Raw genomic sequence first — 18062 nt, 5'->3', positions numbered from 1 at the left:
GTGGAAAGCACACTGGAACTACTTTCCATGCCAGCGTGTTATACTCTTGACCTTGGAGATAAACTGGCTCTGAAACTCATCTCAAGACTTAGGTTGTGACTGTGATTGTGATCCGATTGGTATTCATGTTAAGACGCTGCTTGCTCTCTAAGAAGGCCATGCTTGTCTCTGGGAAAGTACAAGTACTTGGCATGTCTGAGGAGAGGAGGCAAATTTGTGGCCTTTAGATTACATTCAGATCAAAGAGCAAAACTTGAGTGGGCAAAATTCAGTATTAGTTTCATATTCTAAATCATCCGCTAATGTTTGGTGATTAGCGTTATCATAGAGTATGCTGATCCTTAACAGTACATCTTAGAATAAAAATACCTAAAACTAATTTTTATATTTTGAATGAGAATAAACAATGTTAGCTATCATGCACTAAAATCTTGTTTTAGGTGACTTAAATACAGCCTTTTCTTTATCGCTTTGAAGGAACACAAGTTACTCCTGACAGTGAAAACAGAGACAACACTATAAAATCAGAGATAATTTGCAGCCAGAATACTCTAAAGTAAACCAAAAAGTGGTTACTTCAGATAACAGCAGGAAGAGTGAAAGAATAAAATATACTTGACCCTAAAAACTAATTTAGAGAAGTTTGTTCCATGTATACACTTGTTACTTTAAACTGCAAGCTCCTGTCAGCCCAGCCAGCCCAGGACGGTGGGCCGTCTACACACACAGCAGACACTGGCTCTTTGTGACCCCTCGGCCTCCAACAGCAGCTACTGCACAAACTAGCAGATAAAGAAAGTACATTTTGGGAGTCGCTGTTATTAAAAATAAAACATATGTTGCTTTTTTCTGAATTAAGTAGCTCTAAGTTATAGGTGAGGTATATTTAGACCAGGCAACTTGCAGGCTAGGTACGTTTAGGAAGAAGGAAGTAGTTTGTTTACCTCGAGCACTTTGCGGTCGTTCTGCCAGCAGTTCACGCCGCGCGTTCTCATCTCTGGCCGGGTGCGGGACGGGGCATCCCTCCCATTTAGTTAGCAGGACAGTATGAGACACGTGCGGTTCTGGAGAAGGAAAGATTTCCCAAGGGCTCCCTGCTTATGGTATTTTGGAGTGCTGTTGTTTGTGAAGGATCTGATAACTCTTAATTCTCCTTGTGTTCCCTGGCATGGCCATGGTGTAGACAAAGTACTTTAATTCCACGGGCTGTCCAAATACCATGGAACAGCTCAGCTCTGATAACATGATGGGAGGTGATGAAGATCGAGGGGCAGAGATCGACTTCCCGCTTTCCTAAATTAGCCGCATGCTCCAAAGAAACGTGCTACGGGGCCCTTTTATTTTAAAACTTTCTCGTCTTATGTGTGAATCCTCTCAACTTCTTTGGAGAAAAAAGCTTTTCTCCTAAGTATTTTATGTTTGACTGGTACTTGTTGTCGCCTCCCATGGCTAATTTTGTGCCATTTATTACCCTCCCTTTTACCCACCTGTTACTTTGAAGCAAATCTTAGACATCATTATATTTCATTCGTAAATGTTCTACCAATTATTCCTAAAAGATAAATATCTTTTTAAAAATAACCACAATGTCATGATCATATCTAAACATGAGTAATAATTCCTTAATATGGTTAAATACTTAGGGATTGTTTAAATTTCTGATCGTCTCATTTAAAAAAAATCATAATTTTTTAGTTTGTTTTTTGAATTGGATGAAAAACTGCCCACACATAAAAATTGGTTAATATTTCCTTTAAGACTTTTAACCGGAAGGCTTTTTATTCGATCTTTTTTTCTCTTTTACCTGTCTGTAGTTTATTTGTTCAAGAAGCTACATGTTTTTTACTCTTCGGATTACATCCCTGTAGTGTCCTTGAACATGTTCTTCTCTCCTGTGTGCTTTGAGCGAGATTAAGATTTTACCTTTAAATTATTTCACTCTTTGAATTATATTCTTGTTTATAAACATAGTACACCAGAGTCGTTTTTTAAGTGAACCATTTAAGATGCTTAAAAATGCTAACCCCCTTGTCACACTACCAGTGGTTCTCAAAGTGTGGTCTCTGGACCAGAAGCAGCAGCAGCACCTGGGAACTTGGTAGACACGCCGATTCTCAGGCCCTGCCCCAGACCTACCAACTCAGGCACTCTGGGGGTGGGATCTAGCAGTCTGTGTCTCAGCAAGCCATCCCGGTGATTCTGATGCCACTTACAGATCATTAGTACTCATTTTGTTGGCTAGATGTATTTTTTTAAAGTTCAAAAAGTTTTGGCATTTATAAAGAAACAACTGTGTAAGTAATTCCTGGAGTAGATTGCCAAATAAGTTATTGTTTTAATAACAATACCATTGCTTTGCTAAATAAAGTGTGTCCCTTCTAATTCTTCCTTCTTCAACCCAAAGTATGGCCCTAATTCTTCAGTTTCCACAGTGAAAGGAAGATAAGAAATCCAGTAAACAGATCTAATGCACAGTATAATGAAAATAGACAATAATATTGTACTATAATTATGTAATAAGTATTGTTACAATGGCAATTATATTACAATATATACATGTACCAAAGCAGCTTGCTCTGCACCTTAAATTTGCACAGTACATGTCAAATTTATTCAATTGAAGGTAAAAAGAGTTGGTATTACTAATTTTCTAGCATTCTGTTAAATTTGCCAGCACCCTATTTAATCTGACCCCTGCTGTTAACTCTCACTGCTGCTTCTTTTCAGTCATGACCCGATTTAACACATAACTTCTCATTATTCCTGGAGCAAATCCAAGATTCTTACCCTGTAGTTCAAAGCTCCACACCCGTGTACCTTAGTTCCATCCATGCTAACATGTAACATTTGAACCTCTCTGTTCTACTTAACTTTTATTGGCTTCCTCTTAGAAAAGCTCCCTATTCTTAAAAAGCTTCTGTTGCCCAAGTGCCCAAGAATGTATAGAACCTATTATGTTCCACATCTGGTTTTTTAAAAAGTCTTTCTGGATTAACCATATAATCTGAAAGTGGAACTCATTCTTGGCTAACCTAGTATTTTCCAGAAGCCTCATACGCCTAGACAAACACTAGTGTCACTGCAGGGGTTCATGGACAAGGGACAGTGGTGTAAAGATTAGAAGCCTGGACCAGTGGATCTGAGTCTTCTCCTGGCTACTTCCCACCTGCCAGCCTTAATTGCTTCATCTGCAACAGTGAAAATAATAGTACCGACCTCATTGTGCTGTTGTGAAGATTAAATAATTAGCTATATAATATACTGTGAAGGGTGCCTATAGCATAGTTATCTTTCATTCTCTTATTATTATATTTGATGCCATAATTCCTGGGTAATTCTTGCAGGTTTGAAATTATGCCATTGGATTTCTGTTACATAATATTTCTGAATTCACTGCCACCTGCAACCTGGTGCTTCTTGAATTCAGTGATCTTCAAAATGCAAGTCCTTCAAATACAATAGCAGAAAACTGTAATTCAGAGTAATGTGCAGCATCTAAATAAAAACTTCATGTATCAAAGGAAAAGAAAACCTTGTAGCTAGCATAAATGATGTAATGCATTGTAATGCAAAGTAATGTAATATAGACTTTCACTAGCCTCTTACTTATGTACTGTGAAAACAAGTTGTTTACAAAAATGTACCTTCATTGTCTAGTTAGGCTGCTTTGGGTGACGGAGGAAATCAGTGACCTATTCTATCATCACTTGCAAATTGTAACAATTACTTGTGTTGAAAGTTCTTAAAGTCTAACTGGTAGTTTACAAAGAAAGCTTGAAAACTGAGACAAAGTGTTAATGGCCATGTGAAGGTAAATCTAAAAGGCACACTGACAGTTACGATTATTGCTTCTGGCAATACGGTATTAGCAGGTCAAATATTGTCGTTGTTTTTAGTTCTTGGTGTTTACTGCACTATGCTACAAATCAAACTAGTTATGAAATGCATGTAATTTATAATATATGACATTATTTCCCATATGACTGATATTGGTAAGTATGAAATCACATTATCAAACACGCCAATAGACTAGTCCTCAGGTTGGCACTTTTGTAATTTACAAAGAATATTTAACTCCTTTATGGTTTTCAGCTAAAATATTTCATGTTTTTGAAGGATTTTGTTAATTCCTGTTGTGAATGCTTGGCACTCTTGACTTTCTAAAATGCCATTATGTACATACGGGTGGGTTATTTGCATTGCTTTTGTGGGGAATCCCCTGGTTCTCTCCTGACCCAGAGTTAGGACCTGCCTTCCTATTTGGAGGGGAGATCAGCACCCAGGACCCCAGTGCAGAGCCCATAGGCATTTTATGTGACTTTAGTTGCCTCCCAAGACCATTTTGATGAAAAGATTTACACAGGTTAACTTCTTCTTAGTGGCCCACAAAGGTGTGGGGAGGAAAGGAGTATTTCTGAAATACTTGCTTTGGAAATAATCAAAAGAAAATGAGGCCTTTTTATTAGATTAGCTGAGAATCTTTCTTGGAAAGAAAGATTAAGGTAGAAAAAATGGGGACATTATAATTTGTCATGAGGTTGTTAATGAGGATGACATATGTTAGCATTTGTAAAGGGTTCAGGATAGTGTCTGGCAGACAGTAAGTGCAACCTAAGAGTTAGTTACATAGTTATCATAATCTTTTGGCTATTTTTATTGTCAGTTGGTTATGAGGTTGCTTAGCAAAGATATTTGGGGGTAGAGTGGGCTGGTGAATACACTCCTCCCCTTTTAGAGTCTCATTTGTCTTTGCCTTTCTTTTTAGTCTCCAACTGCTCTCAGACCTGTGACTTGATGCTGGTAGACCCTAGGGAGTGGGGTCTGTGTGCATTTGAGAGCTATTACACAGTAGTCCAACTATATGTTTAGCTAAGTTTCAGGAGCTCAAATTACAAAATTTTATTTAAAAAGATCTTATAATTTTGAATAGTTATGTAAACGATCTAGGAATTATAGCATAGACTGAAAATGGAAATTAAATCACTTTCACATGTGTGCATGTACATGGATGCATATGCATATGTACACACCTATATACACATACATACATACATACATACATACAACATGTGCAAGAGATGTTGAGCTGGAAACAAACCATTGTCCAAGCAGGTGACAGTGAATTTCTAAGACGGGAAAGAGGGAATGAGAATATAACACTATGTCTTTACTCTGTTTTTTAGTGTTAATTGTTGTAGGAATAGAAGCCTGGCAGCGTGGAGGGGAGAGTGGTATATATTTTAAAATTTTATGCCAATAATAAAATAAATATTTCCCATGCATTAAAATCTGTAAACTGTATTGTATTTACAGGAGCAGGTCACATTGTAAGGGGAAATTCTATTTCCTGCAGTTGTATTTTTATCTCACCCAAAATACTTGTGAGGACCAATTAGTATCCACAACCTGCCATGTTCCTGTTAAGTGAACCTGGCACAGGAACATCCAGCTAATCCTTTGGCAGCCTTGTGTAAAGTACTTCGGAAGCCTGGTATGTCCTTGCTCCAACCTTAGCACATTTGAGCCAACTCTGGCCACTGGCTATTGGCCCTTTATTGTGCATTGGTGAATTTCTGGTACAAAATGAGTTGTGGGTATTACTAAGCAAGGGACACAATGTCACTTTTTGAGCTGTCCTTCAAGGCCTGATCTTTAGACCTTCAGAAACATTATCCTCAACTTCATGCCTTCAACATGAAGTACTCAGTTTTATCAAGTGCAAAAATGAGTCAATACTATCATTAGAAATAAAATATTCTCAAACAAGAGCCTACTGATTAAGAGCAAAATGCTGGAAGCAAACTGCCTGATTTGGAACCAAACTGGAAATCCTTTGGCCCGCTTCTCTCTGTGCCCACATTTCATCTTCAGTATCTTATGGGTGCTCGGGGACCCTGGGATGCCTTCTTATGGCCTTTGGTGGTAGAGTTGCAGGGCACCCAACTAGCATCACACTGGATTTGCCCTTATATTTCACATCATTAAGGGAGTAGGAGTCTTGGGGGTGGTAGAAGGGGTGCTCCCCAGGACAGGAGCACCTATGGCTGCCTCTTTCTTACCTGGGAAAGAAAGGGCAGCAGCCTTGGCTGGTGCGGTTGAGTTGGTTGCAGCGTGGTGCCAGAAACTGGAAGGTTGTGGGTTTGATTCCTGGTCAGGGCACTTACCTAAGTTGCAATTCAATCTCCAGTTGAGTGTGTGTGGACGCAACTAATTGATGTTCCTCTCTCACATTGATGTTTCCCTCTTCTTTCCCTTCTCCTCTCTCTAAAATCAATAAAAACATATCCTTCGGTGAGGATTAAAAAAGAAAAGGAAAGGGCATCGTAGCACTGTGGGGGCTGACATGGTCGGGCAGGTCTGAGTTCTGGTGCAACTTTCCCACTGATGTCTGTGCAAACTTCATCAAGCTACTTGGCCTTTCTTATCTTGGTTTTCTCATCTGTGAAATGGTGATGATAACAGCACTCACTTCAGAGGTTTGTTATGAGGATCAAGGAGATAATGAATGTACAGCATTTAGCACACTGCCTGGCTCATACATGTGTTCTTCTGGAGCTCAAAGGAAGAAAAATAATGTCGAACTATGGAATCCACCCTGGCCTCGAAGGAATGGATGCTCCTCCTTATAGGAATTTAATTGAGCCAGCTGAGATTAATCTCCTACTAATTAGTCATTTCCATTTGGATCACTGGAGTTTTACCCTGGTTTCTACAGAAGACAAGTTTCAAAGGAAGAACTTGCATGACTAATGCTACAAAAGCTATTTGTAGATGCCTTCTTTCAGATTTGGTCAAAGTCAGTAATACATCAGTAGATGACAGGCTGCATACTGAGACAGATTTGAAAGAGAGCACGGACAAAATTGAAATCATCAATTTTCATGAAGTTAACAAAGTTGCAGGAATCAAGTTTTGGTATTCTAGAACCTGCCACGTTCATGACTGAGCGTGAGAGTGGCGATTTTATATACAGGTGATTTCTCAACATAAGAAGATAGACACTTAATGGCAACTGAAATCCTAACATTAAACCTGATATTCTTCTCATTGAATCTACTTTATGGGACACATACCCATGAGAAGCGTGATGAGCGAGAAGCAAGTCATTCCTGTCTTTGTTCTTGGAAGGGCTCAGGAGCTGCTCCTGAATTTAGATGAGTACTGGAAGAATCACCCAGAACTCCACGGTATTCCAACATACTATGCATCGTCTTTGGCCAAGAAGTTGTTTGGCCATGGAGCAGACATACATAAAGATCATAAAAAAATGACTAAATCCACAACAGATCAACATCAATAATCCCTTTGTTTTCAAACACATTAGTAATCTTAAGAGCATGGATCATTTTGATGACCTTGATCCCAGCATTGTAATGACCTCCCCAGGCATGATTCAAAGTGGTTTATCCAGAGAACTCTTTGAAAGCTGTTGCACTGATAAGATGAAGGTCATCGTTATAGAAGAGTACTGGGTAGAAGGGACTCTTACCAAGCATTTTATGTCTGAACCCGAAGACACTACCGTGTCTGGACAGAAGCTACCTTTGAAAATGTCTGTTGACTACATTCTTTCTCTGATCACACAGATGACCAGCAAACCAGTGCATATATTTGTGCTTTGAAACCACCTCATGTGATTTTAGTCCATGGAGAACAGAACAAAATGGCCAGATGGAAAGCAGCCCTGATTCAGGAAAATGAAGATAATGGTGAAGTTCACAGAGGTTCATAATGCTCAGAATACAGAAGCAGCGACCTTAAACTTCAGAGGAGAAAAACTAGCCAAGGTCATGGGCTTTTTAGCAGACAAAAAATCGGAACAAGGCCAGCGGGTCTCAGGAACACTTGGTAAAAGAAACTTGAACTATCACACATTTTCTCCTTGTGATCCCTCCAGTTATACTGACTTGGCCATGAGCACTGTGTAACAGACCCAAGCCATTCCGTATACCAGTCTTTTGAATTTGCTCTATTACAAGCTATAGAAATTGACAGGTGATGTAAAAGAATTAGAAATTCAGGAAAAGCCTGCTTGAAAAGTGTTCAGAAGTATTACTGTATTACAGGGACCAGGAATGGTGGTATTAGAATGGTTAGCAAACCCTTCCAGTGATATGTATTCAGATACAGTAACAACTGTGATATTAGAAGTTCACTCAAACCCCAAAATAAGGAAGGGTGTCTATAAAATTAGAAATGCACATTTATAGGAAGAGGTTGGAGATCATGCCCCAGGACATATTTGGGGAAGACTGTGCAAGCGATGGGCTGACTCTTACTGTCCGAGTGGATGGAAAAACTGCTAATACAAACTTGGAGACGTGGACTGTAGAGCGTGAGGAAGGGAGTGAAGGTGACGGAATCTGGCTGAGGCATGGAGGGACTGTCCACAGAGGCTGTGTGAGGTCTTCCTCCAGTTTACTGAGGGCCTTATGTCTCTGCATATGCTCAAACGTTTTGCTAATGCTTGAATTTACTTCTGATGCTTAAAACGAAATACATTAGCTTCTCTGGGCTACCTCAGAGAAATAGTAGCCTATTTATGATAGACGTCAAATGGCTTTTATGCCAACAGCTTGAATCACCGATGAATTTGTCCATTACTTTAGAACTGCTGAATAAACTATTATTTTAGTATTTATTGATTCCACTTCAAGTCATGTATGCAGTTCCCAGTAAAACCTTGAAAATCTGCTTATAGCAGCTGAAAAAAATTTAACTGGGTGGCCTGCATTTTTATTTGCTAAATCTGGAAATTCTAGCCCTTATATTCACTTTTTTTCTGATATGATGTTTAGTTTTCTACTTTTTCTTATATTTTTCTCATAAATGGTAATTTATCAACTTTTCTGCCTCAATAATGTTAAATATTAACATAATTTAGAATTATATGAGAGAAAAAATTATGAGATGCAAATTAAAAGAAAAGCTAAATTAATCCAAGTATATAAAAATACTTTTCATATTTCAGACAAACTTGGTACTAATCTGATTGTCATAGTGCAGTAGTCAGTAATGAACATAATGAAGACTAAGTGAGCATTTAGGGAAAATATGAATTCTTCCCAAACGTGACAGTTTTGATATGTTAGAGCATAAGCCTAAGAAAATACAAATTTTCTAAGTTGCACGTTTGTATTATTTTCTCTGCTAGTGTTATGCATATATTTATTTTGGTGGCATATTTATAATATGATTAGTAATATTTCCATATTTCAGAACCTCTATTATTATTTTTATTATTCAAATGGTACCTAAAATTTACCCTGAACACAAACAGGTCTCAAGGCAAATATTGCCATTAAATTAAGCAGTTTTAGGGTCATTTTGAAACCAATATGTTATCAATTAATATTTTTAAATAGAAGAAATGTAGATTTTTACTTGCTGGAGATGCTTATCTGCTGCTGAGCAGTGATGATAGATAAATGCCCATTTGTGCAATTCTCTGTGGTTTATAAAGCACAAACTTTATTTATAGTGGGATCTAATTCTTGAAATTGAGACTTGGGTTTTCTTTTGCCTGACCTACTTTTGTAAATTGTCACAACCCACAACTCCTTAAAATTAGAGAAAATCTCCATAATTCCTGACAGAAAAATTATATTCATTGAGCCTATAAATACTTCAAACAAGACAATTTCATAGTCTTAAAGGTATCTGTGGTTGTAAGACTTTTATGGCAATTTCAAATAAGATGACATCAAAGATCACTACAAAAGAAACTAAGCATTTATTTTAGAACATGTATATTAAACACCAATGTTAGGTTCTCTAATTCCAGAATTTTACAGCCTCGTGGAGGTGATGGATATATACAGAAAAGACAAAAACATTAATAGGTAGGTGCTACCATTTTTTAAATATTAAGGGAGATGGTTATTAACTATGCTTAGAAATGCCAGTGAGGGTTACACCAGGGCTGTGGTGGATGAACAAACCATTGATTGACAGAGAAGTAGAAATTAGTCAAACTGAGTTGCAAGGTTTTTGGGGAACAGAGGAAAAAGAAGCCTTACAGACAGGTGTAACAGCAGAGCCAAAGCATGGGCGCTTGAAATTATAGAGTTCATTTGGGAAATTGCAAATTAGCTGATGTGGCTAGAGTAGAGATTGTGTAAAAGAGAGTGACAGGCAAGAAAATTGAAACTGGCATTTGAAAGGACCTTTTTTTGCCATGCGAAGAAGGAAGTGATAGGGAAGGAACCTGGATGAATTTTGAGCAGGAACATGACACAATAATTTTTGCAATTTAGGCTGAAACTGGTGGTTTTGTCAAAATAGTGAGGCAGTGGGATATGCCTACTGCAAAACTTGGAGGTTTTACTATTTTATTTTATATTTTAAGAAACCTAATAAATCCTGGCTAAACTAGCAGTAACAAAAAATAATGCTAATAGTAATAGCAAATACAATTCAATTTCTTAAGATGTGGCTCTTTATGATCATATTGTGTCTGATAGTGCCTTAGCCTTGGTTTTAAATTGAGATATAACTGACATACAACAGTGTATAAATTAAGCTTTAGCTTTTTAATATGTATAATTTCACTAATCCTTACATCAACCTTGTGACTCACAATTATTGTCATCATTTACAGGAGAGAAAACTTAGATTTGGAGAAGTTAATGAACTTGCCTAGGTCACACAGCTACAAGAGGCAGGAGTCCAAGCAATCTGATTCCAGAGCCTGAACTCTGACTAATGTACTATAGCTAGTTCCTTACTTGACTACTGTCACCCAAGATGCCCCTTGTCACGTCTGCCTGTGGGTACACGTGGGCTCTTTAATGCCAATATCCCAAAATGTGTTGTTCTTTTCCTTGCCTGCTGCACAAGACCCTTAGACTGCACTTGGTCATTTACGGTCGTCTCCAGAGATTGTTTCATGTGAATCCTGGGCTGTCTCATGTTCTCTCTGGAAATCCATTCATAGGTCACACCGCCCTGAACTTGTATGCATCACAGCCTAAGCTCTCGCTGGAATCACCGCAGTGTTATTAGATACCCACTCCCAGGGGAAACTTGCTAGCCTTTGAATGAATATTCTGGCCTCCTTGCTAAAACTACAGTGTTTTATATGTTTAGCTATATTAAGATGTAGTTATTAGTGTACAGATTTAAAAAGTAGAATTGAATTAATTCTCTCCCCACATTCCTTCTGTTGTTTTTTCATCTTCCCACCACCTTGAAGGAGAAAGAAAAAGTCCCAATTAAATCATAGAAGGACTTATTAGGAAGAATTATGGGACATTTGTCAATAATTTAGAAATTCAAATCTTTAAAAAGAGACTCAAAACAAGTTACCATTTGTTTTATCTCAGACCCGAGAGCAGAAATAAATTTTGAATTACTGTCATACTTCAGATTTCAGGCAAAACATTATTTCACCAGAAAAAACCCTTATTTTGTTTTAGCTTTTGCTTTTCCTTTATAGAACCAATTGGCCTAAAATTAAATAACAAATTGCCTAATATAGGGTTCAATGCTTATCTCTTTTGATCAAATGGTAGCTTTTTAAGGGCCTGAATGTTTTGCTTGTTTGTTTGTTTTAGACACAATCGTTGCATCAGCCCTGAGCACAGTGCCTCACCCTGGCAGACCCTCAATAAATATTTTTTGAGTGATCAAACAAACTGGCAGGGGTGGTTTCTAGTCTTCATACATTGTAGGTGCTTGATGAGGAGGAGTGATGGTGACCTCTGGCATATCATTTCGGAAGAAGGGAGCTCTACTCCGAGAGGCTGCATCAGGTGTGATTATGTGTCAGGAGAGAATGTCCCATGGTAACGAGCCTGAAATGAGGCTTAAATCGATGTTTCAGTATTTTCTACATTCCTTGGATCAATACCAGCAGCTGAGAAGGGGATTTCTTTCAGTTGGAAGGAAACCTTTATTAACGTGCTTCTTTGCTTAATTGTTTCTAAAACACAATTTCAACAAGTTCTGTACCAATTGCTTGCTTGTGAGTGATTTGTAGAAAGAAGGCTAGCACCATGATTATCCTTGGTGATAACTCCAAATAGCTTTCTAATACCCAGACTCTCATAGTTCTTAAAGAGCACAGTCTAGACTTTAGAGCTCCACAATTTGAAAATCCTTTAAATAACTGAATATGGTTTAAATATTATTTCTGGCATATTTGATGACTTCTATCTCTGCTCTGAATCACCAATAGCCTTACTTGACATAACTGTAGATCTGAAAAGTAGAGCCCTTAAGAATCTCTGGGAACTGTGAGTTCCATCTAAAGGGATTTGAAATCCCCTGTTCTTTTCGTGATGGAGATAAAAAGTTTTGAACTAAATTCTAGAAAACAGACTCTACTCTGTACCTAGGTTCTGAACTATCTAAAGATGAGTTGATATGGTTTCTAACTTCAAGATCATTACAATGTGTACATTTCAACCTGGAATGTAAAAGAAACTTCTGCCATATTTACTCTTATGTTCCTTGGTAGCTCTATGTTGTCCTGGTCCAACATCTGATATTAAGAAGCCATGAAACACTTAGCATACTTGGCAGGAGACCTAAAATAATATCATGGTCATTTGTAGTAGAACCTCAAGAATTAAGTTGTCTAAGGTTTATTGAAAGGTACAAAGGAAACCTAGAACCAGAACAAAGGACATCTTTACTAACAGGTCATCATGACAATTCACTGTGCTTGAAGGTGTTTCTTTCAACGTATCATGCTTCAGTCACATGCACACACCCCCCCACACTCCTTTATTTCAGACATCTACTAGAATGATGTAGTGTCTTTTCATTTCATGGAGTATTAGTCCTTCCACAGGGAGTGGATAAGGTTGCTGCAAGGAAGTGAAATCCATATCAATCCATTTGGTTGCTCGCTTATCCTTTGTCTAATGAATGGTCTCCCTCTAACCCTACTTTCATCATCAAGCTTTTCTACATGAAGAAAGAGCAACGGAGATTATAGTTTAACTTTGATTCCACCTGGGTCACAACTATATTTTCTTTCATGCCCCCCTTCTCCTCTGAAAGATACAGCAGAAAGGGAAGGATCGTTGCTCAAAGAACACACCCATTGGCCTACTAAAGTTAGGGTGCAACCAGGGCTCTTCAGAGTCAGGAAGAAGGAAATGTCGCTGACAGTACACGGATATTGGGAACAGTAGCCCCAGAGTTATAGCTACCTCTTGTTTTGTTGTGTAGCTTCAAGAGAGAGCACGATGTTGATTTTGTTTGTAAAAGAAGCCTCCTCTGCCTTTGCTGGGATCACTCCAAGAGCTGAGATAGAATGAAGGCACTAAAAGGAAGTGACAGTGATGGGTACAGCCCCAGCTGGCACAACTTCAAAACATTTCGGAGGATAGTGTTCCAAAGAGATATTGCGGTGTAGCTCCAGTAAGTGCTATACAAATAGATTTAGTGCTGCTCTACAGGAGGTAGAATAAGTCGGAGGGACAGAGAATGAACAAAAACAACAATACCAACAGCAAAACCCTCTGGTAAATAAGTTATCGCATGACACAGCTAAACTACAGAACGGTAAGCCAGCAAAATCTTCCAAATACGAAGTCATTTCTGGAAGGGATCACAGAGGCTGACAGATGGCTGGTTAGCTTCCCTTGGACACATATCTGATGAGTGAGGGATCCCTTCATTGTGAGGCAGCCAGTCTGATCCTTGAACTATTTTTAATTGGTAAATAAGTTTTCTGTTCATTGAAGAAAATTTCCCTTTCTGTATCTTAATGGGTCCTAATTCTGTTCTTTGGAGCAACAGGTACTCCAGCCTCCATGCACTAGCCCTTTACATTTTAAACACTGTCATTATGTCTCTCCTTAGTCTTCTCTTTGAGAAGGTAAATGTCGCCTGCTTCATCTTTTCCTTTAGTACATTGTGTTCAGACTTGTCTGTTGATAGCTCTCTGAAACAGTGGTTTTCAGAAAGCGAAGAGATGTGATTTTACAATATAGGATAACCATTCTGGAAGAGGGGTACTGTACTTATATTATGTTAGCCTAAGATTTCACTATTTAAAAACAAATTATTGTCAGAATTTTAGGCAAAGGGGAGCTTAAAATCCAATAGTCATCACAGTCTTTCTTCACATAAACTATATCCAAAATAGAAGCATAGCAGAGCATGCTTAAAATATGTTTTAAAACTAAATTGAAACCTTTACATTTATTTCTGTTAAATTTCAAAACATTTCGGAGGATAGTGTTGGGGAGATTTAAAATTTTGATTGTTAAACAAATAAAACAAAAAAATCTAACATTTACTGACTCCTTACTATGTGGTAGATGCTGTGCTTTAAGGATCAAAAAATATAATGTAAGGCTGACAATCAAAGAGGTATGATGACACATTTCACAAGTAGAAAGAACACTTGTGTGTGTGGGTTACCCAGAGAAAGGAGCCCGTGAAATTTCTAAAATGAGTTACTAATTGATGCTTGAATTGAGTTCTAAAGCCTGACTAGGCATTTTCAGGAGGACAAGGTTATTGTGACAGATGCTCCAATATTGCAAATGTCCATATGTGAAAGAGAAGGGTAAAAAAAAAACCCCAAAACACTGAAAGTGTTTATTGGTGTTAGAAAATTACTTGATAAATTTAAAAGCAGTTTTATTGGAGTGGTGACTGCAAAAGTCAGATTTAAATGTTAGATCTGACCAGCAAGTAAGGAAAACAGACAACTGAAAGAATTTGGTTATGAGGTAGCTTGCACATAGGAGGGAGGGCAGTGTTCTTTGTTTCATTCTAAAGTCTTGCTTTTTTTTTTTTTTTTTTAAAGTCTTTGTTGATTTCAGAGAAAGGAAGGGAGAGGGAGAGAGAGATAGAAACAGTGATGATAAGAGAGAAACATCAACATCGATTGTCTGCCTCCTGTAAGTGCCCTGCTGGGGACTGAGCCCGCAACCCGGGCATGTGCCCTGACCAGGAATCAAACCATGATCTCCTGGATCATAGGTCGATGCTCAACCGCTGAGCCACACCGGCTGGGCGAGAGGGCAGTGTTTTAAGATGGAAGCAACCTCAGTGTGTTTTTATGCTGATGAAAAGGAACCAGGGAGGAAGGTGGAATCTACAGGAGTCAGAAGATGTGTGTGATAAAACAAGTATCAGTTGGTTTTTCCTGCATCATATATCACCCCCAAACTTTGTGGCTTAAATTGTTGATTATTTCTCACAAATCAATGGGTTGGCTGGGCAGTCCTTCTGGTCTGGGCTGGCTGAGGCGATCCCTGAGGTCAGCTGGTGGCTTGCCTGGGTTGAGTGATTCAGGATGGCCTTTCAGGTCTGCAGCCGGCTCAGCCTCAGCCGGGGCTCCGAGCAGGCCATGTGTCTTTCATCCTCCTGCAGGCTGGCCGGGGATTAGTCACATAGCGACGGGCCTAGGATTCCCACGAGTGGCAAGAGGAGGCAAACTCAGTGCGCAAGCTCTTTCCAGATCTCAGCGCACATCACCTTCGCCATTGTTCCATTAGCCCCAGCGTGTCTCATGGCCAGGCCCAGACACACTGAAAGGGGTGGATCCCGGGAGCCGGGCAGGGTGGGAGGCCACGGCTGCAGCCGTGTGCCCCGCAGAGATGAGGTGCAGGGCTCCTGGGAGGCCTAGGCGGGGGACCAGGCGGGCGCAGTGCAAGGATGCTCTTGGCGCAGGTAACTTTGCAGGTGGGGGGGTGCAGAGTGGAAGGAGTTTACTGCTCACGGCTTCTTTTCCCTCTTTGAAGTGGGGGCTGTGTCATCTCTGGGTACAACAGGAGTAAACGTAAGAAAGGGGATTTAAGAGGAGTTATGAACTTTTAAAATGCTAGAAAAAAGAGAGGGAGCTGACAGGCATACGAAAGGGTAGCCATTAAATACTGGGAGTCCTTTTTAAGATTTGAAACCACAGAGCAGTAGTGGTATCCATCTAAAGGTTGTTTAGATTTTTTCCCCAGCTTTGCTCAGTAACTTGATTATAGAAATGGAGAAAGCCTAGGTTGAATGGCCAGAGATTAGAATTTTATGAGGTAGTGAAAGTTGTTGAGGTGAAGCACTGTGGAGTGTCGGTATAAAGAGACCGTAAATTAAGTGTAAAAGTTAAGAGATTTTGGTCCTGATAAGTTCAAAGGGCAAGTGTTGTGAAACAAAGGGACGTGCAAGAGGGAAATCTATGGTTGAAATAGGCTATTGGAGTTTATGCTTTTAGGGATGAAGCAGTTCTGATTGGCCCCAGAGTGGGTTTTACTGGAGTGAGGTACAGGTAAGGTCATTAACGAGGAATTGTAATGAGACCAGAAGGGCTCTAACATATCTAACAGCCATGTGGATATTGGTGTTTCTCGGGAACAGGGGGAAGGCTAAGGACCACTGGTTACAAAATGTACCTCCCTTTCCTAGGGAACGTTTATAGACTATCCTTCCCTTAGTGAAAAAGGTGGAGGCAAAATAGGCATTGGCTAAGGCTCTAGTCTCCCTGTTTTCTGTAATATTAAACACCTTTCATAAACAGTTGCCATTTCCCTACCTTTTGGGATGTTTCCCTTTTATCAGTTTTAAAAATCCTATTGATGACTGAATTGCTCCTAAGCCTCAGCGCATTCAGGTTTAAGACCCTGTTATACTCTTCCAACAGATGTAAGCTCCTCCTTTCCCCTCATTTATCTTTGCTTTTGTGCTCGTACTTCCAGCTTTTACTTGTCCTCTTAAAATCCAAGAACTCTTTTGTAACTTGATTGATTTTTCTAAATATCTTTTCTTTCTTCCCCCCACATTTGGGCCACTCTTGGGGCCACAATGCCCTTTAGAATCTTTGTTCCTGGGATCCTAACTACTGTTTTTTTTTGTTTTTTTTTTTTTACCTGAACTTAAAAAGAAAAAGAAAAAAAAGAAAAAAATATCTGTTTGCAAATTATAGGATAAATATCTGACTATTCCAACATTAAAAAACACACACAAAAATCTTTTTATGTGTGTAGGAAAAAAACACATAATTGGTTTTTCCTAAAAGTTGTCACATGGCATAAATTATGAAATCAAATAGATCTAAATTTAAATTGGGCTTTACCATTTGTTATCTGAGTAAGACATCTTTTGAATCTGAACTCTCATTTACCAAATGAATGTATAAAACTTACTTCTGATGATAATAACCTGAAATAATGAATGTTTTCTATGCATAAAGACTGGTACAAAATAGACACTTGGCAAATGTTAATTACTAATCTGATGTGCTAATATTTTATTGAGGATTTTAGCATCTATGTTAATCAGGGATATTGGCCTATAGTTTTCTTTCTTTGCAGTATTTTTGCCTGGTTTTGAAATTAGGATAATGCTGGCCTCTTAAAAAGATCTTGGAAGTCTTCCTCCCTCTTGAATTTTTTGGAATAGTTTGAGAAGGACAGACGTTAGTTCTTTCCTGAATGTTTGATAAAATTCACCTGTGAGGCCATCCAGTCTAGGACTTTAGTTAGATAGAAGTATTTGATTATCACTTGTATCCTTACCACTTTGATTTCATTAGTTGTTATTGGTCTTTTCAGGTTTTAGTTCTTCCCGATTCTGTTTTGGAAGATTGTGTGTTTCTGGGAATTATTCATTTCACCAGGTTGTCCAATTTTTTGACATCTAGTTGTTCGTAGTATTTTTCTTACAATCCTCTGTATTTCTGTGGTGTCGGTTATTACTTCTCAGTCTTCAGTTTTGATTTCATTTATTTGGGTCCTCTCTCTTTTTTTCTTGAGTCTGGTTAAAGGTTCATCAATCTAGTTTATCTTTTCAAAGAGCCAGCCCTTGATATCATTGATCTTTTGTATTGTTATAATTTTTTTACTGATTTTTTAGAAAGAACCCAAAGAGGGGTGGGGGGGGAAGAGAGAAAAAGAAATATGCGAGAGAGAAACATTGATTAGTTGCCTTCCATATGTGCCTAAACTGGGGACTGAACCCACAACTCGGGCATGTGCCCTGACAGGGAATCGAAACGGCCAGCTTTAGGTGTATGTACAACACTCCAGCTAACTGAGCCACACTGGCAAGGGCTTCTATTGTATTTTTTTTTTTTCCAGTCTCTATGTTATTTATTTCCACTCTGATTT

The 18062-nt window shown here is 38.7% G+C and overlaps 1 pseudogene; it reads left to right on the top strand.

Moving 5' to 3' along the window:
* Positions 1 to 6501: 6501 nt before the first annotated feature.
* LOC107532481 (cleavage and polyadenylation specificity factor subunit 3 pseudogene) lies at positions 6502 to 8490 on the top strand (annotated as a pseudogene).
* Positions 8491 to 18062: the final 9572 nt, after the last annotated feature.

The sequence above is a fragment of the Miniopterus natalensis genome, chromosome 1, assembly GCF_054644295.1.
Source record: "Miniopterus natalensis isolate mMinNat1 chromosome 1, mMinNat1.hap1, whole genome shotgun sequence".
Lineage (NCBI taxonomy): Eukaryota > Metazoa > Chordata > Mammalia > Chiroptera > Miniopteridae > Miniopterus > Miniopterus natalensis.
Note: the sequence above shows the minus strand (reverse complement) of the source record. Positions and strands in the feature narration are given on the sequence as shown.